This window comes from Cyprinus carpio, chromosome B25 (genome assembly GCF_018340385.1).
Source record: "Cyprinus carpio isolate SPL01 chromosome B25, ASM1834038v1, whole genome shotgun sequence".
Taxonomy (NCBI): Eukaryota; Metazoa; Chordata; class Actinopteri; order Cypriniformes; family Cyprinidae; genus Cyprinus; species Cyprinus carpio.
This window is the reverse complement of record NC_056621.1, coordinates 19,908,306-19,929,380: the sequence shown is the minus strand read 5'-3', so window position 1 is coordinate 19,929,380 and position 21,075 is coordinate 19,908,306. Positions and strand designations below refer to the sequence as shown.

The following is a 21,075-nucleotide window of genomic DNA, read 5'->3' as shown; positions in this document are numbered from 1 at the left end:
TGATTTTGTGGTGGCTGTGGTTTTAAAATTAAATGATTATAATCTTAATTTAAGTGATGAAGGCTTTTGAAAGTCTGCCAATAATCAGTGTTGAGTTCTACTATAAGCTGCTTTTAAATGATTCCTTAGCAACAGTGAAAATATATTTTAACTGCAAAAGTAATCAAAAGTAATCAAATGTAATGTTACATTATTTTAAAAAGCAACAAATAGTTACACTACTTATTACATTTAAATAGAGTAACCTGTAAACTGTAAACTATTTACCTCCCCAGCACTGTCTAACAGTAACATCACAGAAAATATTCTGCCCAATGGAGGAAAAGTGTCAAAGATTCATCACTCACTTATGTATATAGTTATTTTCACCTTATGCTGTTGGATTTATAATTCGACATTAGAACATCACTATTATGACATTTTAAAAAATACTTTTTGTCAAAGTTCAGCACTGTTTTGAATTGAAGTATGAAGAGTATGAAGAGTTTTCTGCAGAATGTGAGTTGAGCTGTCCTCATTTTAATGCATTAACTGTCTATAACAGTAATGTCAAAGCGTGAGTGATTTATGGAGCTACTTACTTGATCATATTTTGAGCTCATTTAAAATTCTGAACAACAAAAAAAACCTTCTTTGTTTATCTTTTGATTATTTATAAACTTTTATTAAAGAAATGTGTCAAATGTTGCTCATCATGCTAAACGTAAGAGCCCTTGAGCAGATCTGATAAGACCAAATTAATGAATAGAATACTAATAATAATAATGATGATGATGAAGAAAAATAAAAATTAATGTGTTATTTTCTTTCCTTTAAGTAGGCTAAGTGTGCATTAAACAATTCAAAGGTTATCAAAATTAAAAGTTAAATCTGTCACTGCAGCTTTTGAAGTGCAAATTTTGTTTGGAAGGATGAAATAATAGTAGGCTACATTTTCATCAGTTATTTTATCGGTTATTAAATCAGATACAGAGAAGCACAGTAAAATAACATTTATTTGAATGCATTTGTGAGAGTGTGATTACGAGTAAATTAGTTCTGTCTGTCTGTGCAGCGTCTCTCTACTAATAGTGGAGCTGTGGATTTTGATTACTTCAAAACACAAAGACATTTTCACTTTAACTTTTCTGTCTCTAAGCATTTTTATCAAATCACAGGACAGTGCTAACAATATTGTTTTTTTGTGTGTGTGTGTCTGATGCGTTTATGTGTGTGTGTGTGTGTGTGTGTGTACGTGTGTGTGTGTGTGTGTGTGTGTGTGGTGTGTGTGTGTGCAGTACAATCCTTGTAGGCAGAACTAGTTTAGAACGGCTATAGTTACAGCATTAATTGTGCTAGTGATTGAGCGGTAATGGAGCACTCTGAGAGCGAGCCAAAACCAGAATTCTCAGACTTTCAGAAAATCCCTGCTTCAGTCAAAATCACGCTGTTCTGCTCTCAATGCACTTCGATCCCATACGCTCTTTGGGTGAAAAAGCTCAAACAGAATCCATTTAACACTGCAGAAACAGCTTTAACATGGAAGTCCACACATGAACAAGAAACAAAGACACACAATGTTTTACTTTCTGTATCTTGTATCTTGACTGGTTGTTTCATCCAATCAGTAGTAAGTATTACATCACAAAACAATGGTCTAATGTTTACATTTTGTCTGATTTAATAGCTGTGGTCTGAAACTGCTCCCTACCCACTATATAGTGCACTATATCGAGTGTCTGAGTGCTGTCAGAATTCTGAGTGAACTACTTCATTCCCTATTTCGTTCACTACTTTTTACCCACAATGCATTCTGATTTAGAGATTCAACCGATGTACACTCACTGAAGCACTATTTCCCACAATCCAGTGCGGAGTAGCGTTGAGCGGGAAGAGAGAGCCGGAGCGAGCGAGTTTGAAGGAGAGATGCTGTTTACATCTTTATTATTTCTGCTTTATGTTTATTTCATACGTTATTCATATTAAAATATATTATGTAGGCAATAACTCAGTTTAATATTTTACTAATTTACTGAGGTGGCATCGCTGTTAACTTACAAAAATGATGATAATTTGGTGGATAATTTAAATGTGTGTTAATCACAGTAGGTAGTGTATTCATTCTGATTATCATTAACGGTCGCCTGAGGACGCTCTACGATCATCTTATCTGAGCTCAAAACACTGATCAGGAGAGTGTTCAGGATACTAAAAATAATAAATACATACAATTATGAACATGTGTTAATGTGTGTTTATTTTTGTTCTCAGTATTTTAATAGTATGATTATGAAACATAAAAACATTACAAAAACAAATTAATAATATACCATCAATGAAAGCACAAAGCTGACGCGGAGGTATGTATAATTACAATAAAGTAATTTTGAGTTACTGCTGTTAATATTATTTACATATAAAAGTACAAGTGATGAAGATATTTTTTCAACAGCTTTAAGTCTCAAGCGCAGTGTATACGTCACCGTCCGAATCACTTCACAAATATTTTACAGTGTGTCATATATAATCTTACCTCAGTTTCTCCAGTTTACAGTGAGGATCCTCCAGTCCAGCACAGAGACGCTTCACTCCCAAATCTCTTATTTTATTCCCAGACAGATCCAGTTCTCTCAGGTGTGAAGGGTTTGATCTCAGAGCTGAAGTCAGAGCAGAACAACCTTCATCTGTGACGCCACACTTCATCAACCTGTAGAGAACAATGACACACTCTTCACTCTCTCAGATCAGATCAGTTTAGCTGTGAATCCATTAGTAAAGAGAAAGTACAAATCAGTGTGTGATGAATCATTGGACTGAGATTTAAAATGTCAAAGAACAAAAAACATGATCATAAATCATTTAAAGCCTCATTCAAAAAGAAAATTATTTTTATTTTATTTTATTTTTTTAACCCAGTCATTTAAAAATAACACAATTTCAGAGCCGTAACAACAATACCGTGATACAGTGATATTTCTGCTTAAGGTTATCATACCGTCTAAATCTCATACAGACCCATGCCTAGATGCCAGTGTTTCCTGTCATAGCTGTGAAGAGATTTGATTTTAAAAAACAGTATCACAGCTATCAAACTATTTCTTGTTATGATTTTAAACCTGTATTTAACCAGAATGATCAGAATTTAACCAGAATCAGATTGACCTCAAAGTAAAAAAGGGTGTGGCTAAAGTCTGATTTTGTGGTGGCTGTGGTTTAAAATTAAATGATTATAATCTTAATTTAAGTGATGAAGGCTTTTGAAAGTCTGCCAATAATCAGTGTTGAGTTCTACTGTAAGCTTAACCCTTAGCACTGAAAATATTCTGCAAGTCAATGGAGAAAAGTGTCAAAGATTCATGTGTTCACTTGCCCTTTCCACTCACTTATGTATATAGTTATTTTCACCTTATGCTGTTGGATTTATAATTAGACATTAGAAAATCACTATTATGACATTTTAAAAAACACTTTTTGTCAAAGTTCAGCACTGTTTTGAACTGAAGTATGAAGAGTTTAATTTTCTGTAAAAAATGTGAGTTGAGCTGTCCTCATTTTAATGCATTAACTGTCTATAACAGTAATGTCAACGCGTGCGTGATTTTATGGAGCTACTTACTTGATCATATTTTGAGCTCATTTAAAATTCTGAACAACAAAACAAAACCTTCTTTGTTTATCTTTTGATTATTTATAAACCTTTATTAAAGAAATGTGTCAAAATTGCTCATCATGCTAAACGTAAGAGCCCTTGAGCAGATCTGATAAGACCAAATTAATGAATGATTACTAATAATAATAATGATGATGATGATGATGATAAAAAAAAGAAATGAATGTGTTATTTTCTTTTCTTTAAGTAGGCTAAGTGTGCATTAAACGATTCAAAGGTTATCAGAATTAAAAGTTAAATCTGTCACTGCAGCTTTTTTGAAGTGCAAATTTAGTTTGGAAGGATGAAATAATAGTAGACTACATTTTCATCAGTTATTTTATCGGTTATTAAATCAGATACAGAGAAGCACAGTAAAATTACATTTATTTGAATGCATTTGTGAGAGTGTGATTACGAGTAAATTAGTCATGTCTGTCTGTGCAGCGTCTCTCTACTAATAGTGAAGCTGTGGATTTTGATTACTTCAAAACACAAAGAAATTCTCACTGTAACTTTTCTGTCTCTAAGCATTTTTATCAAATCACAGGGCAGCGTTGACAATATGTGTTTGTTGTGTGTGTGATCCGTTATGTTTCTGTACATGTGGTGTGTGCGTTATGTGTCTGTACGTGTGTGTGTGTGTGTGTGAGTGATGCGTTATGTGTCTGTACGTGTGTGTGTGTGTGTGTGTGTGTCTGTACGTGTGTGTGTGTGTGTGTGTGTGCGTACATGTGTGTGTGTGTGTGTGTGTGTGTGTGTGTGTGTGTGTGCAGTACAATCCTCGTAGGCAGAACTAGTTTAGAACGGCTATAGTTACAGCATTAATTGTGCTAGTGATTGAGCGGTAATGGAGCACTCTGAGAGCGAGCCAAAACCAGAATTATCAGACTTTCAAAAAATCCCTGCTTCAGTCAAAATCACGCTGTTCTGCTCTCAATGCACTTCGATCCCATACGCTGCTTTGGGTGGAAAAGCTCAAACAGAATCCATTTAAAGGTGTTGCTAATGCAGAAACCAGCTTTAACATGAACACAGAAGTCCACACATGAACAAGAAACAAAGACACACAATGTTTTACTTTCTGTATCTCTGTATCTTGACTGACAGTTGTTTCATCCAATCAGTAGTAAGTATTACATTCACAAACAATGGTCTAATGTTTACATTTTGTCTGATTTAATAGCTGTGTCTGAAACTGCTCCCTATCCACTATATAGTGCACTATATCGAGTGTCAGCCATTTTGTAGTGCTGTACGAATTCTGAGTGAACTACTTCATTCCCTATTTCGTTCACTACTTTTTACCCACAATTCATTCTGATTTCGAGATTCAACCGATGTACACTCACTGAAGCACTATTTCCCACAATCCAGTGCGGAGTAGCGGCGAGCTGGAAGAGAGAGCGGGAGCGAGAGAGTTTGAAGGAGAGATGCTGTTTACATCTTTATTATTTCTGCTTTAATGTTTATTGCATACATTATTTATATTAAAATATATTATGTAGGCAGTAACTCAGTTTAATATTTTACTAATTTACTGAGGTGGCATCGCTGTTAACTTACAAAAAATGATGATAATTTGGTGGATAATTTAAATGTGTGTTAATCACAGTAGGTAGTGTATTCATTCTGATTATCATTAACGGTCGTCTGAGGACGCTCTACGATCATCTTATCTGAGCTCAAAACACTGATCAGGAGAGTTTCAGGATACTAAAAATAATAAATACATAAAATTATGAACAAGTGTTAATGTGTGTTTATTTTTGTTCTCAGTATTTTAATAGTATGATTATGAACATAAAAGCATTACAAAACAAATTAATAATATACCATCAATGAAACCACAAAGCTGACGCAGAGATATGTATAATTACAATAAAGTAATTTTGAGTGTTATTGCTATTAATATTATTTACATGTAATATAAAAGTACATGTGACGAAGATGTTTTTTCAACAGCTTTAAGTCTCAAGCGCAGTGTATACGTCACCGTCCGAATCCGTTCACTCCTTTCTGATATAGTCCACTCAACTGCTGTACACTATGTAGGGATTAGTGAACGAGTGAACGATTTCAGACACAGCTATTGTGTTTTCTGGCTTTCTGGGTGATTTGTTTTTCACTTCACAAATATTTTACAGTGTGTCATATATAATCTTACCACAGTTTCTCCAGTTTACAGTGAGGATCCTCCAGTACAGCACAGAGACGCTTCACTCCCAAATCTCTTATTTTATTCCCAGACAGATCCAGTTCTCTCAGGTGTGAGGGGTTTGATCTCAGAGCTGAAGTCAGAGCAGAACAACCTTCATCTGTGACCTCCACAATCACTCAACCTGTAGAGAACAATGACACACTCTTCACTCTCTCAGATCAGATCAGTTTAGCTGTGAATCCATTAGTAAAGAGAAAGTACAAATCAATGTGTGATGAATCATTGGACTGAGATTTAAAATGTAAAAAAAAAAAAAAAAAAAAAAAACATGATCATGATCATGAATCATTTAAAGCCTCATTCAAAAATAAAATAAAAATTCTTTATTACACTGTCAGGATTTTTAACCAAATACAGGCGTGTGATCAGCTAGAGACAAAAAAAGAAGGAAAATCTGACCACGCCCACAAGCCACGCCCCCAGAACTCATTTTTTTAAATATATATTTTAGCACATTAAAAGATATATCTTATATTGTAAAAATACATACTGTCCTGTAAAAAATAAAAAGCAGCATTTAATAATCATGACAACAATATAATAATATATTATAATAAAAAGTACTATAATATATTATAGTGTAGTATATAGAATTATTATTATTATTAAAGTACTTGCAAAAAGTTTGGAAACATTAAAATTATTAATGGAATGAAATAACTATCTTCTGCTCATCAAGGCTGAATTTATTTGATCAAAATAAAGTAAAAAAAAAAAAAAGAAAGAAATATTGTGAAATATTATTACAAATACAAAAAAACAGTTTTCAATTTTAATCTAAAATGTAATGTTATTCCTGTGATGCAAAGCAGAATTTTCTTCATCATTCCAGTTTTCAGTGTCAATGATCTTTTAGAAATCATTACAATTTATTTTACTCTCAAGAAACATTTCTGATTATTATTAATGTCGAAAACAGTTTGCTGCTTCATATTTTGTGTTGAAATGATGATACTTTTTTTTTTTCAGAATTCTTTGATAAATAGTTCAATGAACAGTATTTATTTGCATTTATTAAATGTATTAATTAAATTGATTAATGCATTTATTAAATAGAAATCATTTTAAATGGCTTCACTCACTTTTTTGTCACTTTCATGCATGATGAATAAAATAATAAATTTCTCTCTTTTTTAAATCTGATACAAATGTTCGAGTGGTATCAGTTTCCACAAAAATATTAAGCAGCAAAACTGTTTTTAACATTGATAATAATCAGAAATGCTTCTTGAGCAGAAAATCAGAATGATTTCTGAAGGATTATGTGACACTGAAACTTCTCTTTGTAAACAACAGAATTATAAACGTTTCTAAGGACGAATGTTGCATTCCCAAATGCAAATTGAAGCGATTCAAACCAAGTGCAACGCAGCTAGCACTAACAGTGAATCGAAACTTAAAACAGTACTGTAACAGCAGACATGCAGCGCGTCAGACTACAGCCTATTATATAATTACATCACAACCGTTGTGGATTTTATGACAGCACTACCAATCTCAGATTCTCACCGTCATTCATAAAGTCACCGGGTCGAGTAACACGTTTCAGTGCGGATTCTGCTCGTGTTTGGTGCTTTGAATGATTTGAACACTTTAACTGTCTGCAGATGACGCCGCGAGCTCGTGCAGCGCTCTCAGGACCATTCCGTCCGTGATGTTTCCTTTCGCAGTTTATTTAGATGATAGCTTAAGACTATTTGTGAGATTTCAATCATCATGCAGATCACCTACACTGTGAGATATTATTCATACTTAGTGTAAATTGTGGCAGATAGTACTTACACCTCAATGTATTGCAGTGCTTTACAAAACAGTAGGTAATAACATATTCTTTATATGATTCTATTGATTATAAACAGATGCTGTCTTCTAGTGTCCTTCCTTGTGTCTATTCCTAAAGCCCCCTACACCTGCTCCTAATCACACTGAAGCTGCTGATCAGTAAAGCTGTTCTTGAAGCTGCAGGAAGAGACTCACGCTTCTGAGTTTGGGAACAATATGAGCTGCATGTGATTGATTCTCCAGAACATCTGATCAACGTGAGGACACCACATATAATTTCAATTATATACATGTTAGATGTTTTATTTCCATGTTTTGAATATTTTCTTATGTTTTCTTTAATATAAACACCTCTCTGAGCTAATATACAATGGAATAAATGAGAAGAAATGCAGATTTGTACTCGGGTCGGTCGCCTCAAAAGTTCTTACTCTCTCACTTATCTGACTGGTTTCTTTAGTAATTTTGTCTGCTAACAGTCAAGCCTTTGCTAACAAGACGAGCTATTAGCACTTAGTGTAACAGAATCCATTTAAAGGTGTTGCTAATGCAGAAACAGCTTTTAACATGAACACAGAAGTCCACACATGAACAAGAAACAAAGACACACACAATGTTTTACTTTCTGTATCTCTGTATCTTGATACAGCTATTGTGTTTTCTGGCTTTCTGGGTGATTTGTTTTTCACTTCACAAATATTTTACAGTGTGTCGTATATAATCTTACCCCAGTGTCTCCAGTTTACAGTGAGGATCCTCCAGTACAGCACAGAGACGCTTCACTCCCGAGTCTCTTAGATTATTCCAAGACAGATCCAGTTCTCTCAGGTGTGAGGGGTTTGATCTCAGAGCTGAAGTCAGAGCAGAACAACCTTCATCTGTGACGCCACAATCACTCAACCTGTAGAGAACAATGACACACTCTTCACTCTCTCAGATCAGATCAGTTTAGCTGTGAATCCATTAGTAAAGAGAAAGTACAAATCAATGTGTGATGAATCATTGGACTGAGATTTAAAATGTCACAGAACAAAAACATGAGTCTGATTTAAGATAAATAATATTACTTTGTTGCACAATAGTAGTTTAAAGCGGTCATGAACTTTTGACATAAGAGGACACTGTACTATAAAAACATCCTGTAAGTTTCAGAACACAAAACGTAGTCGTTAGTCTAAAAACAGCTTATATTGAAGCCAGTCTGACAAAACAACAGCTCGTGTAATGATCTACTCTATGATGTAATAGTGTGATAGATCACTGTTGCTTTGTCTCTTCTTACAGATCGTTTGATATGTATTGAGTTATTTATGTGTTTTTGATCTAAATCACAGCAGCGTCCATCTGTGAAGGACATAGACGGTCAAACACACAACTATCAGCCAATCACAGCAGTGTGTTTACTTCTGAGTCTACAATCCTCCACATCTATTCAAACACAGCGTTCTGATGAGGAGGTCAAAAACAGGACAGTAAATAACTTATTACTTCTAAATTATGATGCGTTTTGATGTATAAATCTTGACAACATTATAAGTAGACCTCAGAGAATGGTACAAAATAAAATACAGAGGCAGTTCATGACCCCTTTAAAAATTACAATTACTTAAATTCCTTTTTTTTTTTTTGCAAAGACATTTTAAATTATTGACAAACCCAAATAATTTATTCACATGCCACTTCTCTGTCTCTGAATCTAACGGTGTCACTGATTTGATATAAAACACATCTAAATACTGACCATTAAAACTCTGGACAACATCTGCAGCACTGAAGATTTATGAGCTTTAACTTTGATTTTCTGAATGTTTTAACAGTGAAGTGCTTGTTCTCAGTGATACTTACTGAACTGATCTGGATTCTTTAATCACAGGCAGCAGCTTCTGAAGAACTTTCATATTTTCAGGATTATTCTTTTCTTTAATAAATTTATCAAGACGAAACTCCTTCAGTTCCTCTTCTGATGTCAACAACACAAAAACTACAGCTGACCACTGAGATGAAGAGAGATTGGTTTCATTTATTCTTCCAGATGTCAGATACTGTTGTATTTCCTGCACTAGTGAACGATCACCCAGTTCATTCAGACAGTGGAAACAGATTGAGTGGATTTCTCTGGAGAGTCAATGGTCCCTGATCCTCATCTTGATGTACTCAACTGTTTTCTCATTGCTGTCAGATCTGCTTCTTTTCAGTGTCCTTATTTTGTTGTAGGAGAATCTGATGAGACTCCACTGACAAACCTCAGAAGGAACCGCAGGAAAAGATCCAGATGTCCATTTTTACTCTGAAAGAGCCTCATCCACAGCTCTCTGATGCAGCTCAGATAATGAAACCTGTTTAAACCAGTCCTTCACTTTAGACCACAAACTCTGTTTGGTGATTGACTCAAACACATTTCTGTTGTTGTTTGTCCAGGAGAGGTGCACATATAGAGCTGCTAGTTGTTCCTGAATGCTCAGATGAACAAAGCAGAAGACTTTCCCCTGAACAAGCCCAACTCCGCTCTGAAGATCTGAGTGCACAATCCCTGAGTACACTGACGCTTCTGTCACATCAATGCCACACACTCTCTCAGGTCTTCCATCATAGAAGATCAGGTTTCCTTTCACAAGCTGCTGAAAAGCCACTTTCCCCAGTTTGAGGATCATGTCTTCATCTGTCACCTTCTTCTCATAGTCCTTCTCCTGTTTGATGTTGGTCTGAAAGAATCAGGAATGTGTGTGTACATCTGAGTGAGAGTCTTGGGAATCTCTCCACTCTCTGCTGGACTCAACATCTTCTCCAGAACAGCGGATGAGATCCAGCAGAACACTGGATGTGGCACATGATGTAGAGGCTCCTTGATGACTTCAGGTGTGAGATGATCCTGTCGGCCAGACCAGACTCCTGATTACTGATTCTCTTCCTGAAGTATTCCTGCTTCTGTGGCTCATTGAAGCCTCGTACCTCTGTCACTAGATGGACACACTCAGAGGGGACGAGATCAGCTGCTGCTGGTCTGGAGGTGATCCAGGGCGGGGGGGTGAGAGCATAGGGAAGCCTAGATCCCCACAATGAGGTTCATCAGCAGCACGTCCACTGAGGCTGATTCAGATATATTACACAGTTTCACTTTGCCTCTTAAAGTCCAGAGACAGACGACACTCAACCAGACCATCAAAGATGAACAACACTTGTATATTCATCACTGGATATTTCCATTTCTTTAGTTTCAGGGAAAAAGACATGAAGAACATCTGAAAGACTGAGTGTTTTGTTCTTCATCAAGTTGATTTCTCTGAAAGGAAGTGGAAATATGAGCTGGACGTCCTGATTCTCTTTCCCCACAACACATCCCATGGCTTTGTCTTGTCCAGGTAAAGGTCTAAAGATGTCACTGCATTTGATTTGTCAGCACAGTTCTGATGGCTTTGTCTTGTCCAGGTAAAGGTCTAAAGATGTCACTGCATTTGATGCTGTGTCCTCTGTTGCTGCTCTCCTGGATTGTGTCTCAATCTGTCTCACCTCATGCTCATTACTGATCTCTCCACTCTCACTCTCTGTGATGTAGACCTCTGTGTAGATCTCATTCAGGAGTGTTGGGTTTCCCTGCGTCGCTGTTCCCTCATACAGACGCTCAAACTTCTTCAGCAGATTTGATCTAAACCTGTGGAGGACCTTATGCCTGGGAAATTAAAATACTGCATTATTAAATAAGATAACGAGTGTCTTTTATGTATTCTGTATCATAATCAAATAATCTTTTACAGAAATATTAGACCTGAAATCAGTCTTTGTATCTTCCATCTATATATGTATGTATATATATATATATGTATATATTTATATATATATATATATATATTTATATATATATATACACACTACGGGGCCGTTGAATGCTTGAATCTGATTGGCTGACGAACGTTCTGAGGTGTGCAATTATTTTCTGGGAAACGCACGGCGAACGTAGTTCCAGACAGCTCTCTTGACCGCATTACAGTTCCATATCACTTCACATATAGTAAAGCTATAATAACGGTCACGCAGTTTGCACAAAAAGGTGTTGTCAGCGCTGCCCTGACGATTTTATCAGTTAACCTATACAGTGTAGCAACTTAAAGGCTACACATGACATTTCTCACTAGCAATGTAATAAAAGCACTGTTTAGAGACGCTGCAGCAGAAGAGTGTTTAGAGAGGCACAGAGGTACGTCAACGTTAGCCTAATTCACACAATCTCTCTCTCTCTCTGTGTCTCTGTCGTCTCACTCTCTTTCTAATAACTTAATTAATAACTGCATTAGAATGCTATCAACGTCTCAAGCCTCCTTTACTAGTTTAAAATGATGTTTTGGTACTAGCAAAAGAGGCATTGGATGAGATGCGGAAGAAATAGTCCTACTCACAATGTCGATTTAAGTACAAAAACCGGACTTTAAATAAATCAACAAATCATCGGATCGATGTCTTGAGGTGTGGTAACCGTAGTATAAGCGGAATAATTGACTCCGGGCCGTTTAAAAAAAAAAAAAAAACGCACACCCTAATTCGTCAACCACCCAAAGACACAAAGCATACAGTGCCCTCCATAAGTATTGGAACAGTAAAGACAAAATTGCTTTCTCTGCTGTGGAGTCAAGACATTTGCAAATATGATTAAAAGATGAATATGCGACAACTACAGAATGTCACATTTTATTATTAGGACTTTCGACACACATGTTTTACCAAATAAAAAGGACAGCACTTTTAGAGTTCATCCCACTATTTGATGTGAGCATAAGTATTGGAACAGTTGAATTTAAGGCAGATGTAAAAGATTAAAAGCTAATCTTTAGTTGCAGATCCCTTGCATGCAATCAGAGCAGTGAGTCTGCAACCCCTAGACAGCACCAGACTCTTGGTCTTATGCTTTGAATGCTTTCCCCCAGCCTTTAATGCAGCCAATTCCAACTGTTGCTTGTTTTGGGGAGTTTTCTGTATTTAGTCTCCTCTTCAGCTGGTGAAATTAATGTTCAGGGGGGGGGGGGGGGACAGGAGTCGGATTTAAATCTGGAGATTGATTTGGGCAATCTAAGACTTTACATTTCTTTGCCCTGATAAAGTCCTTGACTGAACTGGCAGGGTGTTTTGGGTCATTGTCCTGATCCCATATGAAGTGCTTTCTAATGAGTTTGGTGGCATGTTCTTGAATATTGGTAGCCAAGATGATTCTGCTACTGCCATCATACATTAAGTCATCATTAAAATAAAGAGGTCCTGTTCTAGAGACAGCCATGCATGCCCATGCCATGACACCACCTCCACCAAGCTTTACAGATGAGGTTGTATGCTTAGGATCATTTTGCAGTTCCCTTTTTTTCTCCACACTTTTTGCTTTCCATCACTTAGATAAGGTTAATCTTTGTCCACAGCGGTCCATCAACTCAGTTCCAAAACTCTACTGGCTCACATTTGTGAAGAATCTTGGCTTTCTATGTTTGGTGCTGATCAGAGGTTTGCATCTTGCTGTGTAGTTTCTGTAATTCTGTGTCAAATTCTCCTGCGGACTGTAGATTGACAGAGCATCACCCCAGCTTTCTGGAGGTTGTTGGTGATTTTACAGACATGTGTTTTAGGTTTCATTTTCACAGCTTTTATGATTTGTCTGTCATCAACTACTGTTGTTTTTCTCAGCCGATCAGGTCGTCGTTGGTTGCTGATGTCGACGGTAGTTTCCAAACTCTTGATTTCTCCATGCCCTTTGTTTTTTCCTATAGTTCTAATTGACTTCCTCTTTTTCTTTTAGCTTCAAATTGCTTGCTTTTCTTTCAGAGTCGGCTTTCTCGTCTTCATCCTGGTTTGTGTGTGTCATTGTTCGAATGCCAAGACTTAGAATACAGAAGCAATGGATATAACTAATACGACACACTCCCTGCTTTTAAATATCTGAAGAATGAATGCAACAGGACACAGATGAACACTTAGAATGACCTGTGAGGCAACTGTTCCAATACTTATGGAGGACACTGTATGTATATATATATATATATATATATATAATTTTTAATAACTTTATTTTAATACATAATAAAATATAATTTATTTCTGTGATGTGCAGCTGTATTTTCACGCATCAATACTCCAGTCTTCAGTGTCACATGATCTTCAGAAATCATTCTAATATGATGATTTGCTGCTAATGAAAGTATTAATTTCTATCCTAAACTGAACCAAAAAAATCTCACTGACCCCAAACCCCAAAATTTTAAATTACATATTAAAAAAACATATAAACATTAAAAAAATAAAAATTAAAAACAAAAAAACTGACTAGATTAGACTGCAAAACCTGTTAATCATTCAATGCTCCTAAAATATGTTTTAAAATGTAAGACTGCATTAAAATCCTGTATTTAGTACATAGAAGTTATTGAGAGAAAACTACTGAAAAAAAGAAATCACATTATATTAAACCAAGGTATGGCACAATTTCTTCTGTATTCATATAAAAACTACTCACATTATGCTTTCAACACAATCAATGACTTACATCGAAAAAAACGTGAAATCAGCTGCTGCATCGATCTTAATCGTATTTCAATCGATATAAAATGACATGCTATAATAATATTTATATAAAACTATACCTGAGATCAGTCTTTGTATCTTCACTCTTATAATCTAATGACTGATTCACAGATGTGTCACTCCTCACAGACACACAGCTGGACTCTGCTTCTGATCTCTTCTGATGAACTGAACTATAACAGAGAGAGATTAAAGTCAATCCTTTGAATTACCATATTTAATCAAGTACATACTCATATATTATTTAAACAATCACTTTAAAAAGCACTTCAGGATCATTTCATTTAAATTATTTTATTACAAAAGATAAATAAAATTAAACAGAACTGAGCGCTTTCACAAATGCATCTCTCTGTGTAACACTATATACAAATATCTATTAGCAATGTACATTAAAAAAATTCTCATATATTGTAGAAAATATGAATTTTGAGAATATAAAATGACTATAATTTACATTCAGTTATTTAGCAGATGCTTTTATCCAAAGTGACTTACAAATGAGGACAATGGAAGCAATCAAAAGAGCAATGATACACAAGTGCTAGAATAAGTCTCAGTTAGCTTAACGCAGCACACATAGCAAGGGCTTTTTAAATAATATAATAAATAAAAAGAAAACAGATAGAATAGAAAAAGAATAGAGCAAGCTAGTGTTAGAGCCATTTTTTAAGAAAACAAGCCATTAGAAAACAAATAGAGTGCAAGTCTTAAAGAGTCAGGTGTTGTTGTTGTTGTTGTTGTTTTTTAAAGAATAGAATTAGAATAGAGATTGCTAGAGTTCGAGGGTCAAATAAAGATCCAGAGCAGAGCCAGTGCTGGTTTTATAGACAAACATTAGTGCCTTGAATGTTATGCAAGCAGCTAGTGGTATCCAGAGCAGATTGATTAACAGAGGTGTGATGTGTGTTCTTTTCAGCTCGTTAAAAATTAATATTGCTGCTGTGTTCTGGATTAATAGTAAAGGTTTGATAGAACTGTCTGGAAGACCTGCCAAGAGAGCACTGCAAAACAAGAATTTTTAATAAAACATGATGTGAGCTTAATGGGAACAGGGGTGTGCTTAAAGGATATAAACATGTACCATTAAGCACAGCCAGACTTTTTGGATTTAATGATGTATATTTTAATCAAAATGCCTTTGTCACTTAAAATGAAATGTTTGTGTGAGAGATTAATATTTTATTGTAACATAACATCTTGTACTGAAACCAATATCTTGTTCACTAAATATGTCCTCAATGTATGTTTTGGTGAGCATTATAGGTAATACATTACCCTTAATATTTTGTATATAAAAACAGACCTGGATCAGTCCCTTTGTATCTCCACTCTTAAAGTACCGTATTGGAGGGATCCATAGGACCCTCACTCCTCACAGAGCACACAGCTGGGCTCTAGCTTTGATCTCTTCTGAATGAACTGAACTTAAACAAAACAGCAGTTTAATCCTTATGATATAACTATTTTAGCTCCAGAAGTATTTTGATGTTAATCAGCAAAAACACTCCCATGATGCCTTAATTGAAAATTAAGAGTTGTTCAGGGGCCAGGCCCTAGGCTGCTATTTGTGGTGATCCCCCCCCTAATCATTATGCTTTACTGGAGTAATGTATTTAATGTCATACATGGTCCACCATCAAGTACAGTGAACTGTCAATCACACACTCCCATACACACACAACACACACACCACACACAAACACACTACACAACACACACACACACACACACACACAAACACACTACACCACAAGGTACTCTCAGTCTCGGCAGTACACAAGATAACAACATTGAAGTACAGCCAGTGGTCCCCTATAGGATTTTTAGTGAGCCTGTGGGGGGTGATCATTGTTTCCCTAGATGAGGAACGGGATAGCAGCAATCATCTCAGAAGTGAGGGGACCGGCAATGTCAAATGTAATATACTAATAACTAATAATAATAAGAATCATTAAAGATAATCATATATGTAATTCCTAATTGAAAACAAAAAAAACTTTACAACTTTTAAAGTGGCTAAAGAAATAAATATATTACTGCGTGAAACACTAACCGATAATTTGTAATCTATATTATTTTTGATATTTTCCTAATGCAGTTTGTATGATTTGCTTTATCTAAGTTTACTACAACACACTTTTCCAGTTTTTGATCATTCAAATAAGGCAGAAAATATACTTTTATAGCTTCTTACTGTAATATAACCTACAGTCAATAGGGTGGCACGATTAATATCGGCCGATAATTAATGCGCATCTCATCAGTTAAAGTCCAGGTTTCTTCGTAACCGCGGTACATTCCATCAGGTGCACTGTGATTATAGGTGCGGATCAGTATTAGCGTACAGCCCGTAACTGTCAATTATAGCCACTAGTCACTCATTCATAAACTTTATTACCTTAGATGACTTGAAAAAACACACATTAAACCAAGTATCTTGTTCATCTAAATATGTTCCTCACTGTGAGGTTTTTGGGGAGCTTAATAGTACTTTCCCTAATATTTATATCAAAAACATACCTGCAGAATCAGTCTTTGTATCTGCCAGTCTTCACACACCGTATTGGAGGATCCATAGACCAACTCACTCCTCACAGACACACAGCTGGTCTCTGCTTCTGATCTCTTCTGATGAACTGAACTATACTAACAAAACAGATTTAATTCTTTAGGCTGAATATCATTTTCTTCAGAACGTTATTTATATTTCATCAAAAACACTTCCATGATGGGGATTATTTTAAGGTGTTCAGGGGCCCCTAGGTTGCTCTTTGTGGAGGCCACCCCCCCCCCCCCTACTCATTTATGCTTTACTGGAGTAATGTATTTAATGTTCACACACACACGCACACACACTCTCACACACACACAGACACGCACATTCATGAACACACACTCTCTCACACACACACACACACACACACACACACTCAACAAAATCTCACACACACACACACACACACACACACACACACTCACGCACACACACTCTCACACGCACACAGACACGCACACTCACGCACGCACACTCACTCTCACACACACACACACACAGACACGCACATTCACGAACACACACTCTCACACACACACACACACACACACTCACGCACGCACACTCACGCACGCACACTCTCGCACGCACACACACGCACACACACACACACACGCACTCACACGCACTCACACGCACACACACACACTCACACACACTCACACACACTCTCACGCACACGCACACACGCACACGCACGCACACACACACTCACACACACTCACACACACACACACACACACACACACACACACACACTCACGCACGCACACGCACTCACACACACGCACTCACACTCACGCGCTCACACACACGCGCTCACACTCACGGACACACACTCACGCACGCAGACGCACTCACGCACACGCACTCATGCACACTCTCACTCACACACACACACACACTCACACACACACACACACACACACACACACACACCCACACTCAACAAAAACCACACAAACTCTCACACACACAAACACACAATATCTCTCTGCCACAATTACAAACACAAAAAAAAACACACACACACACATTAAGACAACCAGTGTCCCCTCAGGATTTTGTGAGACTGTGGTGGGTGATAATTGGTTCCTCTAGAGCAGGGGTCTGTATTTTGGCCCATTTCCCACTGAATGTCTAATTGACAAAAAAAAAAAAAAAATTTTTACAACTTTTAAATGGCTAAGAAATAAAATATACTGCTGAACAATAACCAATAATTTGTATTCTATAATATTTTTGATATTTTCCTAATGACAGTTTTATGATTGCTTTATCTAAGTTACTACAAACACTTTTTCCATTTTTTATCATAAAATAAGGCAGAAAATATATTTTATAGCTTCTGTACTGCAATAATAAATACAGTCAATAGGGGTGCACGATGAATATCGGCCGATAATTAACTTACTGACGAGATGCGCATTAATTATCGGCCGATATTTATCATACACCCCTAACTGTCAATTAGCACTGTATCATAAATTCTTAATTTTAACTTCAAAATCTCCAGACACAAAAACATGAAGGAGACTCCCATCCTTCGGGTATGAATTGTCCTTTTAAAAATAAATTCTTAATTTTAACTTCAAAATCTCCAGACACAAAAACACGAAGGAGACTCCCATCTCTCATCATTGAAGGTGATTTAATCTTTATTCAAAGTACCTGCATCCTGGAGAAAAACTCTTGATCTGTGGATGTTTGTGTGTCCTTCATGATGAAACAGAATCTGATCTGCAGCACTGACTCTGAATAGAAATGACAAACAGAAAGCTCAATACTGGAGCTGAAGCGGGATCCTGAGGAAGAAGCAGATCATGAGGAAGCGGCGTTCACTCTCAGATACACAATGTTAGTGGAGTGTGTTAACAAATGATCAAATAAAAACACACACAACACCAAACACCAATCACACCACCGTCATCTGCTTGAAAAAAGACACCATTAAACATACAAAAATCAAACATCCTTCTGAGTACATCTGGAAAGCGGAAGTCACTGTAAAAGCACTCCAGCACTCACCTTATTTACACAGATTCTTTTAAAATCCCACTGCCTTTCTAGCAAGAAGCAGCTATGACGAAAATCATGGTTTTGGTTCATATAGGAAACACTTTAATATTCCGAATAGAATCGATTCTGGCTGGAATACATCAGATCCTGCTTTCACTTTTGATTTGTGACGCGAAAAACAACGATGACGTCACTTCCTGAGCGCGATCTCCCATCCGGTGCACGTTTGATCCAGTTTTACAGGCATTCACGTCTAGCATACTAATAGAATACATCAGATCAAACTTTGATTTATTTATATATATATATACGGATTTGTTTTTGATTTCGCTTCGGCTGTAGTGTGTAAGGGAGCGTCCTCCACACACACTGGGAAAACGTTACGTACAAGTTTTAGCATACAAAATCATTTAATTAAATAAATAAATAAATAAATAAAAGCATTTGTGCAAAAAAGGAGCAGAGTTTATTAAATAATCTTAGTTGCGTGTTTCAGTATAAATAGGCTGTTCCTGTTCTGCTTCACAACAACATCCCATAAAGATTGAATTCCATAAACATTCCCTCTTATTTCTTACTCATGTAGATAAAACAGTTCATAAAACCCCGAATTTATAAGTTTTCACAATAAAAATGCATAAGCATAAAAAGTAAGAAATGTAAAATATAAAACATGGCTAACAGCGATAATTATTAAATGATTAAATAATTAAAAAATTTATGAAATGATAAATTACATTAATGGCTAATGATTCTATATTATTGTATGATTATATGATTAAGTGATAAATGAATAAAAAAATAAGGAAATAACACACAACACAAATATATTATTGCTCTCTTGAAGCAACACACAGTTTGCATTTAAGGATCCTTCACTTATAAATGTCAAGATTATATTTGACAAACAAACAAACAAATAAATAAATGCTCTAGCAAAGATATTAGACACATCTTTCATGAAAAATTAAAGTTATTCTAAGTGGGAAATTCTATTGTAATTCCATCCTAATGTCTCCGTATGTTGTAACAGAAGCTCACAGAGACAAATGATCAGGCCACAAGAGTCTTTAATCAAAGTATCTTTACAGTCGCCATGAAATCATAATTGACAATTCTTATTTTTTTAATGGAATATTGCAGTGTTTATTATAAATAATTTATCCATGCACTTCATTTTTTTTTTTTTTTTAAATTCATGTGCCCTTGTAATCTTTAATCAGAAATGTTCTTTTCCCGCAGAATTGGGCTACTTTAACACTGTTTGCCGCGGGTTGTTTTTCATGTCCGCAGGTTGTAGTGACCCAAATAACGTGATATTTAGCCCCTGGAATGTGAATTTTACTGGAGGATCCATGGCAAAAAACGTTAGGTTACTTGCGTAACCCCGGTTCTCTGAGAACAGAGCGAGGTATCTCACTTCGGGAAATGCCCCAGGCGTGATAGACTATGGAAGCACCAATTACACCACATCTACACATCCAGACGGTAAAATCTGATAAATGTATGAGGGGAAGCCCAGCCTGCCGCTGCACAAATATCAAATACAGAAATCCGCTTGAACAATGCCCACGAGGTAGACATACCCCTTGTTGAATGAGCCCTTAAGCCCGCTGGAGAATGAAGACCCATAGATGTATAGGCCTATTCAATCGCCTCAAACCATCCAATCGGAAAAGAGCTGTGAGGAGATCAGCTTACCCTTATATTGAGTGGCCCATGAAACGAATAACTGATCATTCTTCCTGAACGATCATGCCCTGCTTACATAATAGCATAACGCTCATACAGGACACAAAGTGTGCAATTTCCGCTCCTCCTCAGAAGAAAAAGGATTTATTAAAAAAGAAAAACTGAAATATCACATGGTCCTAAGTATTCAGACCCTTTGCTGTGACACTCATATATTTAACTCAGGTGCTGTCCATTTCTTCTGATCATCCTTGAGATGGTTCTACACCTTCATTTGAGTCCAGCTGTGTTTGATTATACTGATTGGACTTGATTAGGAAAGCCACACAGCTGTCTATATAAGACCTTACAGCTCACAGTGCATGTCAGAACAAATGAGAATCATGAGGTCAAAGGAACTGCCTGAAGAGCTCAGAGACAGAATTGTGGCAAGGCACAGATCTGGCCAAGGTTACAAAAAAATTTCTGCTGCACTTAAGGTTCCTAAGAGCACAGTGGCCTCCATAATCCTTAAATAGAAGACCTTTGGGACGACCAGAACCCTTCCTAGAGCTGGCCGTCCGGCCAAACTGAGCTATCGGGTGAGAAGAGCCTTGGTGAGAGAGGTAAAGAAGAACCCAA

General features: G+C 36.4%; 2 long non-coding RNA genes across 2 annotated transcripts in view; both read right to left on the bottom strand.

The window, feature by feature from the left end:
* Positions 1 to 14,699, bottom strand: part of LOC122142396 — a 53,651-nt gene extending 38,952 nt beyond the window's left edge. Inside the window, exon 1 of the long non-coding RNA XR_006158568.1 lies at positions 14,246 to 14,699. This is a non-coding gene — a long non-coding RNA (uncharacterized LOC122142396). The remainder of the gene's footprint in view (positions 1 to 14,245) is intronic.
* Positions 14,700 to 17,766: 3,067 nt separating this feature from the next.
* LOC122142397 lies at positions 17,767 to 18,789 on the bottom strand. Its single transcript, XR_006158571.1, has 3 exons — positions 18,772 to 18,789; positions 18,415 to 18,497; positions 17,767 to 17,883 (listed from the first exon to the last, which is right to left on the bottom strand). It is a non-coding gene; the product is annotated as an uncharacterized LOC122142397 (long non-coding RNA).
* Between the last annotated feature and the right edge of the window lie 2,286 nt (positions 18,790 to 21,075).